General features: G+C 45.3%; 1 pseudogene; it reads right to left on the reverse strand.

Annotated features, from left to right (window-relative positions):
• Positions 1 to 4,392: 4,392 nt before the first annotated feature.
• LOC111964822 (phospholipid-transporting ATPase ID-like) lies at positions 4,393 to 15,526 on the reverse strand (annotated as a pseudogene).
• Between the last annotated feature and the right edge of the window lie 6 nt (positions 15,527 to 15,532).

The following is a 15,532-nucleotide window of genomic DNA, read 5'->3' on the forward strand; positions in this document are numbered from 1 at the left end:
GGTCTTAGCTTTTTGAGACTAGCAGAAACAACTTTGCAGATGACCACCACAACATGTCAAATCCTCAATAGTCCATATGAGAAAGCAACACCGCTCTGTCAACAAAGTTCTATATTTAGGTTACGAAATCCAACTTTTTGGATATAATGCTAATAATACACTATATATACAAAAGTATGTGGACACCCCTTCAAATTAGTGGATTAGGCGCCACACCTGTTTCGACAGGTGTATAAAATCGAGCACACCGCCATGCAATCTCCATAGACAAACATTGGCAGTAGAATAGCCTTACTGAAGAGCTCAGTGACTTTCAACGTGGCACTGTCATAGGATCCCCCTTTCCAACAAGTTAGTTCATCAAATTTCTGCCCTGCTAGAGCTTCCCTGGACAACTGTAAGTGCTGTTATTGTAAGCCTTTACTTATGCCAACATTTTAAAGATGGAACATTTAAGAAAAATGCATCCATGCCTTTATTTCCCCCAAAATATAAACTCGTAGCTTTCATTTGACACCCAAATTGATATGCTCCAAATATCTAATTTGATAACTTCATGGGGACTTTCCCATGAAAATGCCCCTTCTTAAAATGTATTTTATGACATAAGGAAAGTGACATTTCATCACTTGTTTAGGACACCCTAAACATAACTGAAAATAAAATAATTAGCCTATAGGCATGAAACACAATCTATTAAATATTTGATTGCTATAATCCAGTAATAAAATAAACCTACCTCTCCGTGGACAGGTCCCGTCCAGAAAGCAGTGGACTTCAGCGCAGACAGGAGAACCCTCAGCCTGATCCACGATGGCATCTTTACGCGTCTTTAATACGAGTCATCTCTCTGTGTCGGTAAATCCAATCACACCGTATCAGTAGACGAGGTTATAAAGCTGCTCCCTTTCAGACATCAATTAACACTCATTTGAAACGCAGAAAAAAACGTTATACAAGTCGGCCCTGTTCCGGTACAAGCCTCCAGACTACCTCTCGGCTGGCCGAGTCTGGACTGCCTTTATGAGCAGCTGTTGATTTACTAACTCAAATAGATCAGACCACCTTCTGTGTTTTAATAAAATAACAGAAGCGAAGACATCACCAGATCTGTTGCAGAAACGTTGCAAACGACGAAACGGGGAGGGACCTACATGAATTTTGTCCTAATAGCCTAATTACACCCCAGGCACCGGCTAAATGCACCCCCCCCTCCTCTCTCTCTCACACACAACACACCACACACCACACACAGTCCCAACGGGCTCTATTCAATCCGTATTGCGGAAGTTCAGCTTTACAGCGTGATTGAAATTTCAAGGTAATGTTCCCGCTTTAGCGAGACTGTATTCACGGTAAACGCTGCATGTCGGCTCAATTGGAAATTACTGTTACAAGTTTAACCCGCAATATGTAATGATTCAGCGATACAGAGAGAATATACCCTAAATCTCAGTTTCTTCTGGTCAGACAACATAACTCTCAGAAATCGGACATTGCGAAAGTACAGATAGGTCGTGTCCATGTGTCAAACTCCTTTCCAGATAAAACTGTCCATGTTTGAAGGGCGAAAGGCCAGAAGCACTTTTGCGGGCCAGCACGCTGGGGAGAGTATGTGACAAAACAAACACTAGGTTTACGTAGTACACTCGTTTTCAGGAGATTGAGCAAACATTTAGTTGGAGTGGTAATCTTGGCATGTCCTAATGCCATGGTCAGTAATAATAATCTGCTTCTCTGAAGGCCGCGTTCACCTTGTTTCGCTCTTTTGGTTATGGAGATAACGATAACGGATAACGGGTTGCGGTTAAGAACATTGAGACAAACGTCTGTAAAAAGTGCTATAAATAGGTTAGATTGATTGTTTCCCTTATTATGAACATTATTCCCCGTACAGTCACACTACAAATGAAATCATACTTTGATGTCAACTGTAAATAATTATATTTCAGTTGACACTTCCTCTTTGGATTGACAAAGACTTGAGTAACTTTCTTAACTTGAACGTTCTCACTGAAACCCAACATCAACCTGCTGTATKTATCTATAACASCAGTGCTTGAAGTGGACTGAAATWGGTGACKGTACTAATTTTGGGTGCKKCTACTSWTAATAATTATGTGRCACTGGCAGAACGCCATAATATTTTAAWGCAAAACTCTGTAAGAGGTGCCAAAACTCAAAACAGTAACGTTAATACATTTGAGGTGCGATACTCAGTACTAGTGCGTTCTGGCCCAATTCAAGCACTTTACAACACGTTGCAACACAATCTCACACTCAACTCGTGCAAATATGTACAAAAAGTATTTAAGCATATTTTGTGTTTTGGGGAATTTTTGTGTGTCTTAATTCGTGTGAAAAGACACATTTTTGTGCATCTTCATTCATAGGAAAATACATTTTTGGGGGGAAAACCTAGGAACAATATTTTAAAAGTTATTCGAGCATTTTTTTTGTATTTTCACAGAAATTAAGCCACATAAAAACGCACACAATCTGCTGAAATTCTTTTTGTACATATTTGCACAAATTGAGTGTGATATTGTGTTGCACTGACTTACAGATGGTTTGATCCCTCTACAGCAGGGAGAGACAGGTCCAGCAGAGACTGCWTGTGCTGCTTTCACCCTATAATCTTTCTAACCAGAGGCTGTATGCTGTAGAACAGTGGTATTCAAACTTGTTCAGCTGGGACCCCATTTTTCCCGGACACAATTTCCGGGGAAGCCATTTTTCTTCACATTTTTTTTTTGCCACCCCAAAACAAATAACATAACCTTAAAATCGGAAAATTCAACAAATAACCTTCAATTCATTACATGTTCATCTATTATCAAAATTAAAAGAAAACAATAAATACATTTTATTTTTCAAATTATCTTTCTCAAAAATGTTTTTATGTTGACACATACAATAATCTGTACTCTTAATTTTTTGTTCCTAAAAAAATAAAAAATGTTTTTTTTTACTGCGATCCAACTGCAGTTCACTCACAACCTGGACTTTGAATACCACTGCTGTAGAGTACAACAGCTCTCACCTAGTTTCACCCTATATCTTTCTAACCAGAAGCTGTATGCTGTAGAGTACAAAGCTGTCTCCCTGGTTTACCCTATATCTTTCTAACCAGAAGCTGTATGCTGTAGAGTACAACAGCTGTTCATCTGGTTTCACCCTATATCTTTCTAACCAGAAGCTGTATGCTGTAGAGTACAACAGCTGCTCATCTGGTTTCACCCTATATCTTTCTAACCAGAAGCTGTATGCTGTAGAGTACAACAGCTGTCTCACCTAGTTTCACCCTATATCTTTCTAACCAGAAGCTGTATGCTGTAGAGTACAACAGCTGTCTATCTGGTTTCACCCTATATCTTTCTAACCAGAAGCTGTATGCGTTAGAGTACAACGCTGTTCACTAGTTTCACCTATATCTTTCTAACCAGAAGCTGTATGCTGTAGAGTACAACAGCTGTCTCACTAGTTTACCCTATATCTTTCTAACCAGAAGCTGTATGCTGTAGAGTACAACAGCTGCTCACTAGTTTCACCCTATATCTTTCTAACCAGAAGCTGTATGCTGTAGAGTATACAACAGTGAAAGCATCATTCAGTGGCCCTGGAGGACTGGGTTTGTTTGCCCTGCTGTATAGAAGGAGTACGTTACATGATGACATGCCTAGTAGAGGGATGATTGGGTTGATCATCATTACTGTGGATTTATTAAGGCTTAATAATAATATCCCTGATCCCTCCCTCCCAAGCCTCCATTCATTAACACGTTCTCTGTCCTAGACCAGCTCAGTCTCTAGGTAACTACAGGTTACTGTCTGACTGCATAAGCACATATTAGCATACTTTCCCAACACTCAGTCCCGCCAAAGCAACATGGACGCCATAGAGCAACATGGAGGTCCAGGTTTTTGTTAGAAGTCCATCTCCTCTCTCTTAAGCCCGTACAGGTAGGGCTCAGAGTCTGTGTATAACTGTAGTTCTGTCTGTGGGCCCAGCAGCAGGTCACCAATATGGTGCAGTGGAGGAGATGAGAAGAAACATGACGAAGAGGAGTCTTGCTGTTCCTGTAAGGTTAAAATGGCGTTCTCACTGAGAACTATGGTGAACACAGAAACTCTGCCCATGAACTTATGATGACATATTACAACATTCCAGCAAGGACAGCATCCTGCATCTTCAGTCATTGGTTGGCTGACTGAACCCCTCAGTGTCCTGCCAAGTTATTGGCTAAAACACAGACGGACTATATGTGAAAATGTCAGTCAGACAGACAGTCAGGCAGACAGATAGAGAATGTACAGTAGTATGTACCCATAAGAGTGTAGGATCGTGCAGCCTGTCTGGTTTGACTAAGCCTTTGGCATGGTGACACAGCAATATGTAATCATGAATACAACACCAGGACCACTGATAAGGTTCCAGAGACATTCCTCATACAGACTGTACAGGTTAGAGGGACAGCTCTACACTACTGCATTGGTTTACACTGTGTCATACATTATTAGAGAAGGTAGACAGCATTACTTGGCCTATTAAAGACATGTTTATGATTGGTTAACAGCTGGATACAGACAGGTGTATTGGAGTACTATGTCTACAACAGCTGATCATAAAAACCACTCATTCTGCTATTTATCTCAATTCACCACCTTTCTGACGATCAAATGAACCTCTCTTCTGTCATAAAGACTCAATTCACCACTTCTGACGATCAATGAATCTCTCTTCTGTCATAAAGACTCAATTCACACCTTCTGACGATCAAATGAACCTCTTCTGTCATAAAGACTCAATTCACCACCTTTCTGACGATCAAATGAAACTCTCTTCTGTCATAAACTCATTCACCACTTTTCTGACGATCAATGAACTCTCTTTCTGTCATAAAGACTCAATTCACCACTTTTCTGACGATCAAATTAAACTCTCTTCTGTCATAAAGACTCAATTCACCACTTTCTGACGATCAAATGCCTCTCTTCTGTCTAAAGACTCAATTCACCACCTTTCTGACGATCAAATGAATCCTCTTCTGTCATAAAGACTCAATTCACACCTTTCTGACGTCAAATGAAACTCTCTTCTGTCATAAAGACTCAATTCACCACCTTTCTGACGATCAAATGAATCTTCTTCTGTCATAAAGACTCAATTCACCACCTTTCTGACGATCAAATGAACCTCTCTTCTGTCATAAAGACTCAATTCAATACTTTGTTTTGAACCAATCTGATATGATGTTATGACATATGATCCATTGTATAAATAGTATAGTCATGTCTGAACCACAGCGGTGTTGTTGGAGCGGGTTTTCTCTCCGGATCCCTGTGGTACCAAGCTCTTCAGCAGATGGCTACATCATTTGCATGAAGAAGTGCTTCTTTCAGCCTGCCTCATTGTTGAAGAAGACAGAGAAGTGGGTTGTGGGTAGTCTGAGCATGTCTATCACAACTACCACACACTATCTTTCAGACGGATACATATATGTACCAACCCTATTGCAACGACAGTGTCATACAAATGCCCGTGTGTGTTGATGGGTGTGTATGCCTTCCGCCTACAATGGCTGCCACTTTGGATCTCTTCTAACCCAGGGTGAGTGCCATTCCAACATTCAATATGAGTATTACAAACTTCCAAATGTAGTATTTCTTCACGTATTCCAAGAGAATCCAGTGGGATATGACAGCCTGTCCTTCTTCTTTCTATCATCTGCCCATCTGTCTGTCCGTCTCACACGGTGTGGTTGGTTTCCTTGGGAACAAGGGGAGGTCCCGGGCTGCTGGTTCCGCTGGTGCGAGAGGCGCCCCCCCTCCAACCAAATAGAGCATCCTGCAGGACAGGTGGAACAGACGGTTACTGTTGTGTGTGTGAGGTTGTGTGTGAGGTTGTGTGTGAGGTTGTGTGTGAGGTTGTGTGTGAGGTTGTGTGTGAGGTTGTGTGTGAGGTTGTGTGTGAGGTTGTGTGTGAGAAACAGATTAAAGAAGATGACAGTATCTCACCTGTACAGCGCCCAGACTAAGGTTCCAGCCACCAACCGAGTCTCCCCCAGGACTCCTCACCGAGGTGGGGGTGAGAGCGTCAGCAGAGGGGACCTGGGCTGGAGCTAACGCTGGAGGTGTGTTTGTGGGAGGGCCAGAAGCCACATGTGGGAGTATGACAGGCAGCGTGTGTGTTCCCTCCTCCAGGGGAGTATCCTGCGACCCTCCCAGGAGAGAGGATGAATTGGACAGGGGGGGAGCCGATCCCGACACATAGCTAGGTGCCGGGCTGCTCTCTCCTGAGGRGCTCTGCGGGGGATGTGTGTTTGAGTGCTTCTTTCTGCGCAGGGTGTCTATCCAGCTGGAGCTGTGTCTGGAGGCAAAGTTGGCCAGYGCCAGGGAGGACAGTCTCATGTTCTTCCCAGAGGTGATGAGCTCCCCAAAGCCCTCCTGGTGGGCAAAGGCATATCCTGACCTCCTGGACCCGCCCCTTGCCCCCAGACGACCCTCAGGCACGCCCCCGACCCCGCCCCTGACTCCTCCCATGCATCGACCCGCTGGCTTCCTCGTCTTCTGACGCACCAGCTGGGTGTAACGCACCTGGAGGGGGGAGAGGGGGGAGGGCGAGGGAGGAGGGAGAGCAGGGGAGGTAGAGGGGGAGGGAGAGGGAAGAGGGGGGAAAGGGAGAGGTCGAGGGAGAGGGTAGAGAGTACACAGAGGAGTGTTATTTCTTAGTATAAAGGGATATGTAGGGTTTAATACAGGTGACCGGTATCCTGGGARTTCCTGAACAAGCTCCTTCCCGTTTCGGGAYAAAAATATTGARGGGTCCTGTAGACKAATAWWTWWWWWWWYTMATGCAGCACTAGAGCAAAAATAGTAAATATGCACGATAGCTGCATGCATGAACCGAACATATCGACTCCCTGGTTTCACAACCTACACTAGACCAGTCATCACAACGCTAGCAGCCAACCATATTTAGCCTATAGGCCTGCTCAACATAGTCCTCAATAGAATACATCACTTACATGCATGACTTCAATAAACTGCATTGCTGACTATCATGTGTAGGCTACACGCGACCTGTTGACACAGTTACTGAAGGCAATCTCCATCTCACATTCACAAAGCTCCAGCCATACTCACTGTTAACAAAATGGTAGGTACATTGTGTCCACAAACGCTCTCGAGGAAATAGACATTTGCAACATTGTTCCATGATGTTACAATAACAAAAAGGAGTAGACAGGCTGGACTAGTCAGACTGGCAGGGATTTGATCAACCGCTGTCCTGTCCTACACTACTAGGCCTATTTCCTTGTCTGTTTGTTTAGTGGAACATCTGATATGTTCCCTGTGACAAAGTGACCACAATGAGCAGGTTATGATAAACCAAAACCTTCTGAATCCCCCTGATATCCAGGTCCAGGTTATAAACCACAACCTTCTGATTCCCCTGACAGCCAGGTCATAAACCAAAACCTTCTGAATCCCCCTGATAGCCAGGTCCAGGTCATAAACCACAACCTTCTGAATCCCCCTGATAGCCAGGTCCAGGTAATAAACCACAACCTTCTGAATCCCCCTGATAGCCAGGTCCAGGTCATAAACCACAACCTTCTGAATCCCCCTGATAGCCAGGTCCAGGTTATAAACCACAACCTTCTGAATCCCCCTGATTAGCCAGGCCAGGTATAAACAAACCTTCTGAATCCCCTGATAGCCAGGTCCAGGTTATAAACCACAACCTTCTGATTCCCCTGATAGCCAGGTCCAGGATAAACCACAACCTTCTGAATCCCCCTGATAGCCAGGTCCAGGTATAAACCACAACCTTCTGAATCCCCTGATAGCCAGGTCCAGGTTATAAACCACAACCTTCTGAATCCCTGATAGCCAGGTAGATAAACCACAACCTTCTGAATCCCCCTGATAGCCAGGTCCAGGTTATAAACCACAACCTTCTGAATCCCCCTGATACCCAGGTCCAGGTCATAAACCACAACCTTCTGAATCCCCTGATAGCCAGGTCCAGGTCATAAACCACAACCTTCTGAATCCCCCTGATAGCCAGGTCCAGGTCATAAACCACAACTCTTGAATCCCCCTGATAGCCAGGTCCAGGTTATAAACCACAACCTTCTGAATCCCCTGATAGCCAGGTCCAGGTTATAAACCACAACCTTCTGAATCCCCTGATAGCAGGTCCAGGTCATAAACCACAACCTTCTGAATCCCCTGATAGCCAGGTCCAGGTTATAAACCACAACCTTCTGATCCCCTGATAGCCAGGTCCAGGTTATAAACCACAACCTTCTGAATCCCCCTGATAGCCAGGTCCAGGTTAAAAACACACCTTCTGAATCCCCTGATAGCCAGGTCCAGGTTATAAACCACAACCTTCTGAATCCCCCTGATAGCCAGGTCCAGGTTCATAACCACAACTCCTGAATCCCCCTGATAGCCAGGTCCAGGTCATAAACCACAACCTTCTGAATCCCCTGATAGCCAGGTCCAGGTTAATAAACCACAACCTTCTGAATCCCCCTGATAGCCAGGTCCAGGTTATAAACCACAACCTTCTGAATCCCCCCTGATGCCAGGTCCAGGTTATAACCACAACCTTCTGAATCCCCCTGATAGCCAGGTCCAGGTTATAAACCACAACCTTCTGATCCCCCTGATAGCCAGGTCCAGGTATAAACCACAACCTTCTGAATCCCCCTGATAGCCAGGTCCAGGTTATAAACCACAACCTTCTGAATCCCCCTGATAGCCAGGTCCAGGTTATAAACCACAACCTCTTGAATCCCCCTGATAGCCAGGTCCAGGTTATAACCACAACTTCTGAATCCCCTGATAGCCAGGTCCAGGTCATAACCACAACCTTCTGAATCCCCCTGATAGCCAGGTCCAGGTTAATAACCACAACCTTCTGAATCCCCTGATAGCAGGTCCAGGTTATAAACCACAACCTTCTGAATCCCCTGATAGCCAGGTCCAGGTTATAAACACAACCTTCTGAATCCCCTTGATAGCCAGTCGTTATAAACCACAACCTTCTGAATCCCCTGATAGCCAGGTCCAGGTCATAACCACAACCTTCTGAATCCCCCTGATAGCCAGGTCCAGGTTATAAACCACAACCTTCTGAATCCCCTGATAGCCAGGTCCAGGTCCAATAAACCACAACCTTCTGAATCCCCCTGATAGCCAGTCCAGGTATAAACCACAACCTTCTGAATCTGTATACACGGATAACACAGCTCTTATCCAGCTTCTAAAAAACTGACCATAGCCATGTATGGTCCATTTGTCTATAATCCACTAAAAATGCATCCAGAAACACAATGAATCCCCTGATAGCCAGGTCCAGGTCATAACCCACAACCTTCTGAATCCCCCTGATAGCCAGGTCCAGGTCATAAACCACAACCTTCTGAATCCCCTGATAGCCAGGTCCAGGTCATAAACCACAACCTTCTGAATCCCCCTGATAGCCAGGTCCAGGTTATAAACCAAACCTTCTGAACTCCCTGCCTAATTACCGATAGCAGGTCCAGGTCATAAACCACAACCTTCTGAATCCCCCTGATAGCCAGGTCCAGGTCATAAACCACAACCTTCTGAATCCCCCTGATAGCCAGGTCCAGGTTATAAACCACAACCTTCTGAATACCCCTGATAGCCAGGTCCAGGTTATAAACCACAACCTTCTGAATCCCCCTGATAGCCAGGTCATAAACCACAACCTTCTGAATCCCCTGATAGCCAGGTCCAGGTCATAAACCACAACCTTCTGAATCCCCTGATAGCCAGGTCCAGGTCATAACCAAACCTCTGAATCCCCTGATAGCCAGGTCCGGTCATAAACCACAACCTTCTGAATCCCCTGATAGCCAGTCCAGGTTATAAACCACAACCTTCTGAATCCCCTGATAGCCAGGTCATAAACCACAACCTTCTGAATCCCCTGATAGCCAGTCCAGGTTATAAACCACAACCTTCTGAATCCCCCTGATAGCCAGGTCCAGGTCATAAACCACAACCTTCTGAATCCCCCTGATAGCCAGGTCCAGGTTATAAAACACAACCTGACATCCCTGATACCCAGTCCCACCAAGCCGGGGAGTGAAAGAAAAAGAGCAAGGCTGCATCTTTCAGTCAAAGTTATGGGTAAGCTAAAACAAATAACATTTTCACTAGCCTATAGGCTAATAACTGAATCATATTTTACGCCTACATTTAGGCTACATCAACACATTTTGTGGTGACTTTGACGGAACTTTGAGTTGAGTAAATTGTGACAAATACAACAAGAAACCATTAGTTTCCTTCTTATTAAGACACACTCCTGTATTCACCATTTCCTTTACCGTGGTAACCTCCACCAATTCCAACAGCCTATACATCTCCCTACTCCATTCCTCCCCCCTCAATAGCGGCCACCACATACTGATCATTTCCTTAGCATTGATCAAGTGGGAGCCGGAAATGAGAAGACAAAAGAACAAACAACAACACGACACAATAGCGCGATACAATTAGCTCTTTTAACATAAACAATAATCTGTATATTTCCATTAGGAAACGCCTACTCTGTGGAGTGAGCGTGTGCAATAACTCAATTAGCCTTTGCATTCCTTCTAAACAATGCCATTTTTAATAACTTTGGCAAAGGGTAAAATCTACAAAGTGTAGTCCACTCTGTTCATAACAGATTTTAGTTTTGGGGACAGAAAACTGTATTGAGGTCAAATGTTTCCAAGATGAGAAAATGTGCAGAATGTTGGCCAAAATCCATCTCCTTCCATTTTCTCCCACTGTCAGCCACTTGGCTTCCTCTCACTACCATATTTGGTAGTGAGTGGGAACGCCAATCGGATATTTCACATTTACATAACCTGTGAAATATCTGTCTCATTGTTCTATCTGTGGTATAATTATGTCAGATTTATTTCAGGACGGTTGCAATATTCGCAGGAAGGATGTGTAGAACGTGTAGAATGTTTTCGGACAATATTAAACCCTAGTGATAATGACGTATTATAAGGTGATAGGGACAGCTGTTCTAGAGGGCATTAAGGTATATTCATGTCTGTAGGATAGACACAGACTCGATCTGAGTCAATATTTACAGAGAAGAGATGTGACGGGATACAGAGAGCGGTGGCGTACGCACAAACAGTTAATCATTGGTAGAGTTAGGGGACATTGGAGTGATTTCAGTCACAGCAATGAAGAGACAAACAGACAGAATCACAATAGTATAGAGAGGAACCCAGTGGCATGGCTGACAGACTGAACGTTAGACTGAAGTCAGACTGAAAGTCAGACTGAAGGTCAGACTGAAGGCCAGACTGAAGCCAGACTGAAGGTCAGACTGCCAGCCCAGACTGAAGGCAGACTAGGCAGACTGAAGACAGACTGAAGGCCAGACTGAAGGCAAGACTGAAGGCCAGAACTGAAGGCCAGACCTGAAGGCCAGACTGAAGATCAGACTGAAGGCCAGACTGAAGGCCAGACTGAGGCCAGACTGATGTAATGAGCACTGACCGACTTTGAGACAGGGAACAGAGGATCATAAAGAAGTGGTCATGAACCAGCATCCTTTCTTCATCTTTCCACTGATTTCACATGACTGAATTACTATTTTATTTTACCTTTATTTTACCAGGCAGGTCAACTAAGAAACAAATACTTATTTACAATGACAGCCTGGCAATTGGTGAATGCTATCTGGAGTTTAAACCTCCTGTTTTCACCTATCCAATGTGTTAGTGATTAGGATCAGTGATCAGGATCAGTGAGTAGGATAGTGATAGATGTGATTGGATCAGTGATAGGATCATGGTGGAATAGTAGGATAGTGGTAGGATGTGTTAGGAAGTGTTAGGTCCGGAGATAGTATTGTCAGTGATAGATGAGTGATGTGAGAGATCAGTGATTAGATCAGTGAGTAGGACGCGTAGGATGCAGTGATAGATAGTGTGGCATGCAGTGATTAGGATCAGCGCGTAGGATCAGTGTTAGGATCAGTGAGTAGGACAGTGAGTAGATCAGTGATAGATCAGTGATTTAGATGTGGATGGCAGTACAGCGATAGTGATTCATCACGTGAATCAGGATCGTGAGTGGCACGGAAGAATATTGTCTCAGTTGAGTAGGAAGCTGGTAGGTGTGATTAGGACAGTGATTAGGATCAGTGATAGGATCAGTGATTAGGATCAGTGATTGGATGTGTTGGATCAGGAGGATGTACAGTGTGTGAAGTGTGGCCAGAAGCATATTGTTCTCACCGTGCGAGAGCTGTGAGTGTGGCCAGAAGCATATTGTTCTCACCGTGTCAGAGAGCTGTGAGTGTGGCCAGAAGCAAATTGTTCACCCGTGTCAGAGAGCTGTGAAGTGTGGCCAGAAGCATATTGTTCTCACCGTGTCAGAGAGCTGTGAGTGTGGCCAGAAGCATATTGTTCTCACCGTGTCAGAGAGCTGTGAGTGTGGCCAGAAGCATATTGTTCTCACCGTGTCAGGAGCTGTGAGTGTGGCCAGAAGCATATTGTTCTCACCGTGTCAGAGAGCTGTGAGTGTGGCCAGAAGCATATTGTTCTCACCGTGTCAGAGAGCTGTGAGTGTGCCAGAAGCATATTGTTCTCACCGTGTCAGAGAGCTGTGGTTTCAGGTCCAGTTTGAGGAATCGGAATGCCAGAACTGGAACGATGCAGATCACTGTGGCCAAGACGATGGTCAGCCACACCAGCGGCTGGACCAGTGTGCTCTGGGCACTGCCTACGAAGTGGAACTGGTTGGGAAAGATGCTGAACAGAGTCTGGCTGTGCATAGCCAACATGATGGTGAAGAAGGTGCCCACAGAGCCCACACAAAGAAATGGTTGATGGCTGTCAGTAGCCTGTGTCCAGGAGCAATCTACCACACACACACACACACACACACACAACACACACACACACACACACACACAACACACACACACACACACACACACACACACACACACACACACACACACACACACACACACAGAGAGAGATTTAAGCAATAAGGCTGAGAGGCTGTGGTACTATGCATGGCAATATACCAAGTTAACGGCTGTTCTTACGCCACAACGACAATGGGTAACTAGAAGAGTAAAAATACATGTTTTATATACCTGGGTTATGGTCTGATATACCACGGCTTTCAGCCAATCAGCATTCAGGGCTCTAACCACCAGTTTGTCTGAAAGCCGGTGTATATCAGACCGTAAATAATAATAAATAGACACTTCGGGGGTTGTGGTATATGGCCAATATACCATGACTAACAGCTGTATCCAGGCTGTACTCTGCTTGCGTCGTGCATAAGAACTGCCCTTAGCCGTGGTGTATTGGCCATTACCACAAACCCCTGTGGTGACTTATTGCTATTATAAACTGGTTACCAACATAATTAGAACAGTAAACAAGTCTTTTTGCGTAATACCGTGGTTATTGTCTAATATACACACGACCAAACTACCCGCTTTATCATATGTAGCAAACCTTCAAACATGTTGCCTACAGGAAGTGGATACTACAGTCCTTCCCCGCTCACCTGCACACTGACCACGATCACCAGGGCGGTGGCCGTGGTAACACACAAGGTCTGGTAGTCAGCGAGGGGTTCCCGGTGCCTGGGTTCCGTGGGACAGGATGGCGTAGGGTACGAAGAACAACACACAACTAGTGTAGATACCCTGGGTTATACAGATGAGAACTCTCTCTTGTTGAACAGCAGGTTAAGCTGACCTGGCTCATACAGCTTAGGATACTCCAGACTACGCTGCTCTGGACGTCCTACAGAGGGAAAGAGGAACAACCAGGGGTCAAGGTCAGGGGTCAAAGGGTAAGACAGAGGCAGAGTGTGTGGCTTGGGAGACTCACCTGGTCAAATATCCATGGCCAGCACGGGGAGAGACGTGTAGACGATCGTTTATAGAGAGTGATGAGTACTGATCATATACTGTCTCGAGAAGAGAAGAGAGGAGAGAGAAGAGAGAGAAGAGAAGAGAGAGAGAAGAGAGAGAGAGAAGAGAGAGAGAGAGAGAGAGAGAAGAGCAGAGAGAGAGAGAGAGAGAGAGAGAGAGAGAGAGAGAAGAGAGAGAGAAGAGAGAGAGAGAGAGAGAGACGAGAGAGAGAGAGAGAGGAGAGAGAGAGAGAGAGAGAAAAGAGAGAGAGAGAAGAGAGGGAGGAGAGAGAGAGAGAGAGAGAGAGAGCAGAGAACAGGAGCGAGGAAGAGATAGGGAGAGAGAGAGAGAGGGAGGAAGAGAGAGGGGAGAGAGAGAGGGGAGAGAGAGAGAGAGAAGACGAGAGAGAGAGAGCACACCACAAGTAAGAACGACAACCTCACCCCATTTAAGCCCCAATATAAATCATGCCCATGAGTCCTTACTTAACCTTATAGTTCTTCCTAACATGTTTTTTTGACAGTGAAGTCAAAATTATTTACCTCAACCCAACTTATAAAACCCTTTACCCCTCACCTCTAAACCACCGTTCCTGATCCCTCACCCCTGACCTCTCACCTGGGCAGAGAAGCCACAGAAGAAGCCGAACCAGAAGTGCACCATGGTGAAGGCAAAGTTCTTGTAGAAGAAGTAGCAGAGGAAGCGACACATGCGGAGGTAGGACCAGCGTCCGTGGACCAGCAGCAGGCGCTGGAGGAAGCGGAACTGGGAGAAGGAGTAGTCAGACGCCAGCACTGCCTGGATGCCCTCCTGACCACTGATGCCCACTCCTATATGAGCCGCTGGGAGGGGGGGAGAAATACAGACACTTCATATAGGATATAGGAGAGGAGACAAGGACAGGGAGTAACTGTAGACAATTGAAAAGTGTAATTATCAGGGGTGTTAGTGCTGGGCTGGCACAGAAGCCTGCTATGCTCTTCCCTCAGATTCAGGTTTGGTAACCAGTCAACAAGTTGAGTAATCYCTCACAGGTTGAGTAATGTCCAGAAAACAGGATGTGAAACCACATGGACCTCTCCTCCCTCAGAGGCCTCCTCTCTTCTGCTTTTCATACACACACACACACACTCACACACTTGTATGCGTGCACACAAACATACACACACGTGCATGCATGCATGCATGCACACACACATACATACACACAATTGTGAAAGGCATGGTGAGGCGTGAGAAAAGAGGACGTAAGGAGAGAGAACTACACACAAACAAATACAGTGGGGATTCTCAGGACTTTCCATGACCTTACAAATAGACTGTGCTGCCAGAGCACTTTGCTTCAATATATCTCCTCGTTCCCCTTATCTCTCAATTCTTCCCATCTCTKCCCATCTCTGTCATCTTTGCCAAGCACTTCTGTCACTCTCCCTTCCTCCAACCCTCCTCCTCCATCCTCTCCTCCATCCTTCTCTCTCTCTAACTTACTCTTGATCATGCTAACATCGTTAGCCCCGTCTCCTATGGCCAGGGTGACAGCTTTCTTGTGTTTCTTGATGAGCTCCACCACCAGGGCTTTCTGTAGAGGAGT

This window comes from Salvelinus sp. IW2-2015, linkage group LG6.1, assembly GCF_002910315.2.
Source record: "Salvelinus sp. IW2-2015 linkage group LG6.1, ASM291031v2, whole genome shotgun sequence".
Taxonomy (NCBI): domain Eukaryota; kingdom Metazoa; phylum Chordata; class Actinopteri; order Salmoniformes; family Salmonidae; genus Salvelinus; species Salvelinus sp. IW2-2015.